Source organism: Taudactylus pleione, unplaced genomic scaffold, assembly GCF_031769625.1.
Source record: "Taudactylus pleione unplaced genomic scaffold, aTauple2 ptg000154l, whole genome shotgun sequence".
Lineage (NCBI taxonomy): Eukaryota > Metazoa > Chordata > Amphibia > Anura > Myobatrachidae > Taudactylus > Taudactylus pleione.
In genome coordinates, this window is record NW_028284556.1 from 28,818,957 (window position 1) to 28,831,137 (window position 12,181).

Here is a 12,181-nt window from a genome sequence, read left to right on the forward strand (position 1 = left end):
CCAGATTGCTATGCCTCAGTTGTGTGCTGTAAGATACTTATACAAAATAGTCTTATAGGGTAAAAATATATAACTGTAGTTAGACAGGTTGGGAAGAAAGTAGTTGCAAATGCTGGGACAATCGTTAGGGCTTCCATAGTTTTAAATATAAACTGAAACACTCATACAACTTGAAAATGACACAAAAAAGAAAAAGATAATGCGGGAGATGTATTATAGCGGCACTTGACATGCCACTATAACGCTTCCTGCTTCGCCTCTTTACCGAGGCAAAGCAGGAAGCACTACCGATGAGATGTATTAACATCTCATCGGCCGGAGAGGAGGAGCCGCTTCTGCGCTTCTTACATCTCCCCCATTACCTCCTATCGGGTGCCAAATAATATACAAAATGTTATTAGAACCTACACAGGGGCGTATCAAGAGAGGAGGGAGCCCTTTTGCAGTCTCTGCCACGGGCCCCCTCCTCTCAGTCCAGGGCCAGCGCTGCACTGATAGACCCTGGGCACTAGAGTATTCCCAGAGTCTATAGCGCATGAGTAGGTCACTGGGAAAATGGCCACGGCAGCCATTTTCCCTGTACTGTGCATGCGCAAAACGATGGGAAAATGGCCGCTGCGGCCGTTTTACAGCCGTTTTTACAGCCGTGACACCAGTGCCGACATAGGACTCCAGAGAGGTAAGTATAATATGTGCAAGGTGTGCGGTGTGGGCCCCCCTGGACCCACGTGCACCGCACACCCTGCACCCATTATAAATACGCCCCTAAAAGTACAGCATTAGCACATATAGTTTTAATTTGGGCAGATAAGGAGTTTGAATAAAGTACATAAACATAGGGATTTTCATGCAGATCGAGCGATTGTTTGCCACTGCACATGAGTATAAGCCGCACTGCACGTGAGCAGCGATCGCATTATGATTATGGACACACATAATAATACATCACACAGTGAGTGACAGAGTGACAGGTGATCAGCATTTGGAGGTGGTAACGGGGGGGTCAGAAAAACGCAGGCATACCTGTCCATTTAAATGCCGTTACATGGGCGTGCATAAGTTAGCCACTGCGATTGTATACGCAGCATGAGAGCTGTGTGCATGAGAGGAGAGCTGCCGAGTCTGCGACTGGTCAGAACTGTTGCAAGGGCAAGATGGCCGCCGATGTGCGGCAATGTTACCGATATTTACGTGTCTTTATGTTCGGGTGATCTTTGCAAACATTAGCATATTTGCGCAGCTGCGTTGCGTACAAAATTGTAGCTGCGATCGCATTAGCGCCCATTTCTGAATCGGGCCCATTGTTAGTTAAAGTTGCTTAACGAGACAAAGGGGATTCTCTGGGGAGAATATGGACTCATGGGTAATTTAACTCAGCCACTGGCCTCGTTGTTCCATCCAGTAAATAAAAACTTTCTACTACATGTCTGGAATAATACGAGACGTGGGGTGGACCTGGCTGCCTGACTATTATCAGAGTGATGGGTAACATTGGAATTACTATGACATTGATTCTTAAGATCAGTATAGATCTCGTAAGTTTGGAGCTAGTCAGGGCGTATCTATAATGGGTGCAGAGTGTGCGGTGCGCACGGGCTCCTGGGTCCAGAGGGGTCCTGCACCGCACACCCTGCACCCATATTATCTAAAACTCTGTCCGTGGTCCCGTGTCGAGTGTCAGCACTGCACAGAATACCGGAAAATGGCCGCTGTGGCCATCTTTCCAGCGTCCTGCGCATGCGCAGTAGACTCTGGGCACACTCTAGTGCCCAGAGTCTACTGACTCTTCAGTGGCCTGCTAACCATGTTAGTCGGCTGCCAGCTGCTAGGGAGAGAGGAGGGAGCCCGGCACAGGGAATGCACACGGACCCCCTCCTCTCTTAAGACGCTCCTGGAGCTAGTGTAGTAGTTTTAGCCATCATTCCCTCAGAGCTTTAAGAGCTTTGAAGTTTGAACCCGTTTTGCCCTGCATGGAAATGGACTAACACTGCTGGCACCCACCTTTATTTTTACGCTGATATTTAAATTCAGTGCCTCCAACTCTATATCTGTCTGTTTATTTTACATTTGACATTCCCTGTAATGTAACATGGTTTTGTCATGATGCAGAAGTTGTAGCTGTATTCACTTTAATTCATCATTATTGTCTTTTATTTATATGGCGCCGCACAGGCAAAATGTCACAAATGCCCACAATGGGGCTGAATGTGAGTCGCAATCAAAGTGGCAATAGTTGCAGGCATCAGAGGAAGCCTGATTTACTACCTCATTCTAATGCACAAATCTGCACAAATCTGTTCATCTAATGCGGGTTACGTGTGTGTATGTGCAGAAATCTGTGCCACCTATTAGTTTTACACCAGCTGCTGCCAGTGTAATCATTAGTATTAGTATCGTGTTAGGTGCTAGAGATCCATCTGACACTGGCTTCCCTAGCCCCTATGCATGACTCAGAATCGCCCACGGCACTCTCACAAGTCCAGGTAGTTACGTCCAATTGCATTGTCAGCGCCCAGTGCCTGCCTGGAAACCCTCTATATTTTACGGAAAGACCGGCCAAGTTCTGTCCGACTCCGAGTTGGAGGGAGAAACGCAAAAATGCATACACTTATTCCTGCGCATGCGCTGTATGGAAAAACACCCTTTTGTGCTTTAGTTGAGATCTGTCTGACACAGAATCAGACCCAATCAGTACAATCTAACAAGGTTAAAACAGACAGTACAGGGGCAAACAGAAAATTTGCAAGGAGGGGGGGGGTTATATGAAGATTGATATATATAGATAGATACCAGATTCCCGACAGCATTTGGAACCTGGTTCCAGAATCCCAATCACCGGCATCCCGACAGTAAGTATAAGAGTTAGGGGAAGGTTTAGGTTTAGGAGTTAGGGTTAGGCTGCAGGGGAGGGGGGTTAGCGTAAGGCTGCGGTAGGGGGAGGGTTAGGGTTAGGCTGCTGGAAAGGTGGGTTAGGGGGAGTGTTAGGATAAAGGCACTTACCTGCTTGAGTCAGGATTCTGACTGTAAGGATGCCGCTGTTGGTATTCTGACCATCGACAATCCGCACCCAACCCACTGTATAAATATATATACTGCAGTGATTGAGTTATCGAGCACTCATAGGCCCGTGGGAGCTGCCTGGGAAGAGCTGCCTGGAAGGAGCCGCGCGCTGCCACACCAGAGTCGGCTATCTCTGTGGCTACTATTAGCTGCAGCTCCCACCACTGACAGCCTGTTCAAAGCTCAGACCAGAAGGAGATACAGCTCTCCATCTCACAAAAAAAAATTGTTCAGCTGCGGCGATGGATCGGCGGGCAGGGGGGCTTTCTAGGTACTCAGAAACCCCTTTCCCTGCAAGCACCACTGCAATACAAGGAGGCAGTGGCGTAACTTTAGAGGGTGCAGTGGGTGCGCTTGCTATGGGGCCCAGCGGCTTAGAACAATGTTAAAAGTCCTCATTATATAAATACATACATTTACTAAAACGTATAATATGAACAATCCTGCAAAACACGTACCAAGGTGTACTACACAAACACGTAGACGCATAATTTCTTAATATGCTTACACTTACACACTGCACACTTACATAGAAAGGTTCCCTGGCATTAATGGTAAATATTCAAGGTTATATTCATTATTAATTATGTTATGAAGTGACTGTATGTGAGATCTAAGGTTTAGTACATGATAAGCAGACCGTGTTTGGTGCTATTCCATCGGCGAGGAAATAGCAACATGCATCTGCAAATTATGGATCATAGAGAGATAGGCATTGAAATGTACCCTGTAATGTAATGTTTATTAGCCAGTCTAGACTTGTTCTTCGGCGGGAAAACGGACACAAAGAGCTGTTGGAGGCTGAACTATTACAATACAAACTGACCTATAAACTGTATCGTAACAGAAGAACCAGGAAGAAGAACCAATGGGATTATGCCAACTTGTTCTATTGTACTGCCTATCTCTGTAAGGATACATAAGCAAGCACTTTGAATCTGTTAGTCAGTCATCTTTCTTTTCTGTTGACGGAGGTTTCATAGTTGATGCTGGGAAATCTGGATCCAGAGCGCATGCGTATGTATTCGACTGTACCTAGTGATTGTATAATTTGTTTGCGCTAATTGTATTTAGATCACAGCGTGTAACTATAAGCTTTTTGTTGAATAATATCTTTTTGTGCTTTGGAACCACAATCAAAGTCTGGAAAGCAATTATTTATTGTGCGACTTACAATGCTAAATAGCGACATTTAGGGTGTATAGATGATTAGGTATTCATACTCATTTACCAGATGTATTTTTATGACTAAACTTTTATTTGCAACAATGGCTTTATTAAAGTGAATTTTTATTTATTTTGGGCTTTTTTTGTTTAATGAAAATTACATACAGTAAGGTTTTAATATTTTGTTTTTAACAATTCCCACATCCCACCAAACAGTAATGCTGCTTATATTGTTTTGTTATTAATTTATGAAAATGTGTTAGTAGCCCTTGGGTGAATCAACATGAAGTAAATACTAGTAAATACTAGTTCTACTTGATTGAGACAGGAAATGTAACATATGTAACAATGCTTAATAGCAAGTTATAATGATGAAAGTGGAAAGGTTAACGCTCCTCAATTTTTTATTTTCTTAAAGACCGACACTCCTTAGCAACCCCTGCAGCAATGGAATCATTTGGTACAGTCTGCAGTTTGTTTCCATCATAACAGAAGTAACTATGGAGTGCTAGTTTCTAACAAAATAACTGTCATAGAGGGCTTTATTTAACTAAGGGCTTGATTCAGCAAAGAACTGAAATGCGATTTTGCACGGAACGCAGCTGCGGATATAAGCAAATAGTTGAAAAGCTCACCCGAGCATAGGGACACCCACTCCTGCCTTCTCATCTCTGTCCGACGTCACATACTCGAGTGATGTCAGTGGGTGAGCTTCCAGCTCTAATAGAGCCGAAAGCTCACTGGGGCTTGTGGGAACAAGACCCTACCACAAGGGTCTCGTCGCAAGCCCTGATGGTCGCGATGGTCGCGACCATCCAAGTCACTACCACACAATACAGATAGTATATTAATGATCATTATACAATTCAAATAGTATTCTAATGGCATATATTCAGATAGCATCCAAGCAATCTATATACAATACTTAGTGACTAGCTTATAGCATAGAGAGCATCTTCGTGACCGCCATGTGCAACAGAGAGTTTCCTAGTATCTGCTATACAATACAATAATGAATACTGCACCATATTGGTTGCCAAACAATACAAAGTGCATCCTGGTGGCCACTGGACAATACAGAGAACATTCTTATGAGAGCCATATAATAGAGAGAGCATTATAGCGACCTATATACAATATGGAAAGTGAGAATCCTTCTCTTGGCCTGCAGTGTGGATATCAAGGCAACCGCCATATTGTTTTTTCCCATGTTATGGCCCTCATATTACCCACTTATATCATGGTCTACCTGTATTGATTCCTACCAAATCATGTTACCACAACCATATTACCTTTCTTCCCTATCAGGCACTCTCAACGCCATAATAGGCCGCCCAGGAGCACTGCTTCCCACCAAAGCCCAGTTAAAATAACCGAGCCCGCGACCCATCTAGAAAAACCCTTAGGCTTCAAGGAAGAAACAAAGGTCCTTAATGAACCATTCCAGGCCAGCGCCCATGAGGTGTACCCCATCTGGCATATAAAAACTCTCCTCCTCGTATCGTATGCATAGATGTCTGATCACTCGCCCTCCCATTTTGGTGACGAGCCTGGTAATTGTGGCATTGACCTTCCTATGTACCTGATCTAAGACTGCATCCCCTTGAGACCCTCTCCAAAAATGCTGTGGCACTATCTCTGACCATACCAGCCCTACTTCTGGCCATTTATCCACGATTGTTTGTCTTTTCTAATTGAATGTATAAGTTCAATGCCTTTACAAGTGCCTAGGTCGTTGAATGAATGACTAACCTGTCAGGGGCCCCAAATCTAGCTTCTGCCGACCATAATGCTTTTAAAAGGCCGGACCAACGCATACCTCTATAACCAAACCACTGTACCTTGCTAGCACCTAACAATTTATGGGCCTGAAAAGCTAAAGGATACTTGCTAGCCCAGTAAATGTATGAGTGTCCCATGAACCACACCTGACAGTTAGCAATCCTGCAAAAAGGTTAATCACGTTAGATTTGGTAATTATTAAAAGACCTAGCCAAGGGAAGGAAAATAGTAGTTGGGTGACCCAGATGAAGGTGAAAAACATAAAACCTCTTTGAGGATAAAACTGAAAAGCCCTTCAAACTCCAAAGCGGCAGTAGGCATAAGGCCACTGGGTTTCCCAATAAACTCTCAAGGAGCGCTGCTCATTATGTAGCTTATCCCCCTGTAAATAACTCCTGCACGCTGAAGACTTCCATCAACCTAAGTGTTTTAAAGCATTGACGGTAAGCACCTGCAGCTGCCGCGCACGTTGCTGCCCCAATCCTAAATGAGTGCGTTCCAAACTGTTCTAAAGGTAAGTCCAATGCAATCAAACAATTTTGAAACACCTTTGGACCTGAAATTTGGACAGTAATCCGGTCAGCATGGACGAGCCATTGGGTGCCACCAGAGGGACGCACGCTGTTAAAACGCTCAGCCAAACCAACTGGGTTGATGGCAGGGTCAGCATGCACCGGGATAGAGATCCACCGCCCCTTAGCCAGCTGATCGGTTTTATATGTATGAATACGGCATAATATCAGGTCTGTTTTAACCACCACATTACTGAAAAGCAAACCTGATGATGTCAAGCTCTTATTAATCACCACCAATTCGCCAATTCTAAATGCCCCAAAATAAGCTAACGAGAACCCCAAACTAAATAGTGCTGCTTCATAATCACCCGCCGCTACCCCTGAAACTGATACTATAAGCTCCCTCAAGAGCATAGGGTCGACAGGCCTTCTCAGATCTCCCAGAACAATACGTTCTTTCACCCAACTCCTCATTGCTTTAGTTAACAAAAATTATTTGGTAGGGTCTATCTTGCCATGCAACTTTGAAAAATAAGAAATGCCGGACAGGGCAGCCAACATTGCAGCTCTAGAACGACCCCATTCGTGCCAATCCCAAACAAATTTTAACATGCAGTCGTGAATCGGCTTACCTCCCTCTCCCTTGGAAGCTAGGAAGCCTTGCCAATCATTCCAAGCTGCCGAATAAGTCCTCAGCGTACTAGGGGCCAATGACATCAATGCAAGACCTTTAATGCCGGCGCAACAATCTGCCAGACATGCACAGGACAGGATAAGCTATGCGTACTAGCAAAAGGAGCCAGTGCCCGAAATCTATCCCATTGAATATTAGACAAGGCATCGGCAATCTCATTTTCCACGCTTGGAACATGGTGAGCCCGAAATTCTATATTTTTGTGTAAACACAAAAGGGTTAAATGCCTTAATAAACGCAAGGCTGGAGGAGATTCCACCCTTTGATTATTGATGGCGTGCACTACCCCCAAGTTATCACACCAGAAAACGATACTCCTATTGCTAAGCTTGCCGGACCACAGCTCAACTGAGACCTCAATTGGAAAGCATTCCAAAAGGAGCATGCTCGCGGTTATACAGAGCCGCTTCCAAGAATCAGGCCATTTGCCCTCCATGAATGCTCCAAAACTTAAAGTACTCGACGCGTCCGTAAATAACTGAAGTTTTTAATTGTTCACCGGTGCTAGAAGTCATATTCGCACTCCGTTAAGCTCCCTTAAAAAAATCAGCCATACGCGCAGGTCCTCTTGCAAGTCATATGATATGCGAATAAGGTGGTGAGATTTTTTAACTCCCGCTGTGGTGCGTTCTAATCTATGACAATAAATCCTGCCTGCACATATCACTCTGCAAGAAAAATCAAGAGGCCTAAAAGTGACTGTAATTGCTTAAGCAAAACTTTTTTCGCTAAAACAAAGGATTCCAAAAGTTCCCCCAACTTTCTGACCTTTTCTAGAGGTAAACCACAAAGGTCCAATTTTGTATTGATTTCTATCCCAAGGTAGGATAAACGCCTAGCCGGTCCCTCCGTTTTGTCGCGAGCGACTGGCACTCCTAGTATGGCAAAAAGCGCTTGTAGTGAGAAAAGCAAATCCCCACAAACCGAGCTACCCGCTGTTCCCACTAACAAAAAATCATCCAGGTAATGGACTATACCTCCCTGACCCGTACCTGACTGCATGCACCATTGCAAAAACAAACTGAAGTGCTCGAAGAAGGAACACGAGATGGAACAACCCATTGGGAGACAGTTATCAATGTAATATTTTCCTTCAATTTTAAAACCCATATATTTAAAAGAATTGGGATGAAGTGGCAGCAATCTGTAGGCGGATTCGATATCCACCTTTGCCAAAAACGCCTGTCTACCGAAACCTTGTACTATCTCTAGGGCATGTTCGAATGATTGGTATCACACTCTGCAATCTTCCGCATCCAATGCATCATTGACCGACCCTCCTTACGGGTAAGAAAGGTGTTGAATTACGTAACCGGAACTTGCCCAGGACCTTCTTTGGAACAACCCCCAAAGGTGAGATGCACAGATCATTCAGGGGGAGAAATGAGAAAGGTCTGCACTTCTCCAACTCAACTAAATTAATGGGCAACGTCGCCTTACTTAACACCACCTCGTTGGTCACCGCGGTGTTCACCCCGGCCCAACCAGGTACTCCCAACCCGGGAGCAGTCCTTGGCCGGGTGCCTGCTACCGCACAGCATGCAGATGTGCCGGTATCTACAACCTGCTCCTTTTGCTGCATTGGCCGTTTTTCAACGTTTAACACTTGCTGCAGCCGGCCTCACTGGGGAGGGGCTCGCCGGAAAGGGGTTTCTTGGCCACACTGGGATCCGCGGGCACTTTGATTTGCTGATTGACTTCCAGCCAGACTTCGACGTCTTTGAAGCCAAATTAAAATATGTCGTGACCCTCCTGTTTCTTCCTAAAGGTATTGACGCCAAGCATTCCCTTTAGCTGAGATACACATGCTATGGACTAACTGCATGTATTTCAACACCTCCATGATTAAGGCACAGCCAAAACGCGTTGGAGACACACACCCACCATCACGTCCTGGAAACCTTCTTTCCTGCTGAAGAACCCCCCTGCTGTCCCAGCGACCGCTGATCACAAGGAGCTGCCAGCACCTCCGGCGAGCGGCACCCCCGCCTTGTGACCGTGACACGCCCGGCTCTCAGCCTCCCCGCCCCCACCCCACATTGGGCGCCAACAGCCGCAGGAACCACGAGGAGCCGGCGATCACTGCACACACACGGCATCCCTCATCCGAACAGCCTCACCCAGCCGTCCCGCTGCACGACGTGGCACACACGCAGGTACCGGCCTGCATCCCAAACACGGAGACGCCGACCTGCCGCAGCCTGCGCATCCAGCCAGGCTCCATCCACCACGCAGACCCACCCTGCCAGCGCAAACAAGACCAACTGTGCCACCATCACGGGGCACAGCCGCACCAGTAGCTGCAGCACAACAAGAACGGCCATCTAACCTGCCGCTGTATACAATCAGAGACTGCCGACCACCACCCCCAAATCGCAACGCCTACACAGGCACCTACCGGTAGGTAAGTTGTACAAATTGCGGGACGCCGCCACATCATCTATCCTTACCAGACTTCCACCTACACTGTGCCGGGCGTTAAGACTGTCGACCAAAGGTCCAGCAGGGACAACGTGCTGGTCCAGAACTGCACGGAAAAGGAGCCCCCTAAAAGGGTCTACCCACCTTCCCCCCCGTGCACCCATCCTGCTCTTCCCCCCACTGCTCCTGGGTCAATTACCCTCTAGTAGCATTGTGCCTACCTACCTTAAACCAATAAAATTACCTTGACCCAACACCACCGTCTACGTCTCTCTGTCATACAGATCACTCTTACCCAAGCACTTTACACACTGCCCCACCATATAGAGAGCGCGCCTTACCCAGCTTTTACCAGTCTCTAAACTAGGTAGGAACAGGTACTCCTACCACAGGCGCAGCACTCTTACACCCCCTACCCCCATACCTCCAGATACACGCACATCCCCTCCCCCCACCTCTCTTCCCCCCCCATTACTCTTTCCCTCTCCCTCCTGCCTCAATCCACCCCCACAGTCATATCAGTGAGCGCGGTTCACCACCCTTTATTCATGTATTTCAACACGTTCATGTATTCGTTTGGCCTGTTTTCTAGGTAACATGCCGCGAAAACATACATGCCGGATAACCATTTTGGATATGATCGTCTAGCTTCCTCGGCCATTGCCCCTGCGGACTTTGCCTAATCTAGCACCTTTTTTGCATCCACGGTGATGGTGAACATGTCATCAAATTTACCCTTTTTAATTCACTCCCTAATTTTTGATCTTAAACCCCTAAGAATGGCCGTATTCACATAATGACACTAAACTCTTTTTGGGCTGCCCCGCTTCCCCTTCAGTTTTTGCGTTAAATATTTCATGAACTTGCGTGGCCTATCATTGAAGCTGGAAGAGCCACTGGAAGTGGCAGAGGATGGGGGAGAAGCGCTGCGCCAGGGGGGGAACAGCATGCTCACCGGATCTTGTAGCAGATGGACCAGCCAACTGTGTGAATGTTTCTTGTCCCTCGGTGTGTGCTGTGCCCACTACGGCTTGACATTGTCTCAGCATTGACTGTGATCGACCCATCCTGTGGAACCATGGAAGCCATGGAAACTGAAATATAACAGAGAGTGAGGCGGGCGTAGGAGGTATGGCCAACACAGGTGGAGAGGGAGGCGGTGGAAGATAGCGTAGGGAGGGATGTGTAAACTGGAGGGGGAGACTGGGTCAGGGAGCAGAGGTGAGGCCTGTGCAAACGTCCCTACTGGAATGGGGGGCCAGAACAAGGAGGGCTGGTAAGCTTGGAAATAACCTGCAGCCCCTAGTGACAAGGGGTCAGGCGCAGGAAATCTGGGGGTTATGAGAATGGCGCCTGCTGCAAAAAGGGGGGGCAGATCCGTAAGGGGGCACAATTGAAAAGGGCATGTTCTGTTGCTGGGCAGTGCCGGGGAAATAAGGCGACCAGTTGGTATACATTAAGGGGGGGCTTTGCAGCACTTGTGTGTGTAAACTTCCGGGGTGTACATGGGTAAACTGAGCGACTGCAGGTGAGAGGTGATGAATATTGTGCCACCATGGGGGTACTGGGAACCCTGGGTGGGCCAGTACCTACCTGGGAAAGGTCCTGTTGTGAGCCCCTGGGGCTGAATAACAGGGGAGAATCCACCCTAACCAAATGTTGCCCCCCCTGCTCCTAAAGCAGAGGAAGCAGGAGAGGAGTTGGTGGGTGAGAGCAGCCTGCTGCTGGGAGGCTGGCCTGCATGTAAAATGGCCACTAAGACCTGGTGGACGGGGCCAAGCGCCAATGTCGGGCGCGAACCTGCCAGGGACGGGCACTGAGGTATAGCCTAGTGAGGGTCACCTGAGCCACTTGCAGTGCCCCCGGAAAGCCAGGCTGTGAGGGCTGAAGAGAAAGGAGCATTAGCACCGGAGCCCCCGGCGCGTGTGCTCCTGTTAGTCACAGGCGTGGCTAGCTACGTGACGCGAGCAGCGCCTGGATGAAATTGGAGCCGTGGAGGTAAGCGGCCTAGCCGATTCCACTAAGCGGCGGGGGGAGCAGATCGGCCGGGACAGGGCATCACGGAGGGCCTGCCGGGCTAATGAAAAACCTGGCAAGGGGGTTATGCGTAGGGTAAAGGCTGGGAGGGGAGCAAGGAGGAAAAAAAATTATATGGGGGATGAATATAATGAAAAATAACAGGGAAAAGATCGTAGAGGAGGGTGTTGGGTCAAAAGGTTATGAATGGTGGAAAAACGAGGAGTGTGATACTCAGGCAGCTTGAAAACTGCAAATAGGAAGATGGCTCCTCAAATCTGGCTATTTATGGGACTAGTAGAAGCCTTGCCTCTTACTACTGCTATAGGTTTAGAGTTTTCACAGACAAACTCACTAGCTACCCCCTCTCTATCCTTTAACCTCATAAAGGAAAAAAACTAGCAAAACTCCTTAACAAACAAGTATTCAAGTATTCGGAGGCCTATAAATGCTATTCCCAGGTACCCTGCCCAATCAAGCTTACAATTAACTTTTTGGTTCATGGAACACAGTGGGATAAAGGGCC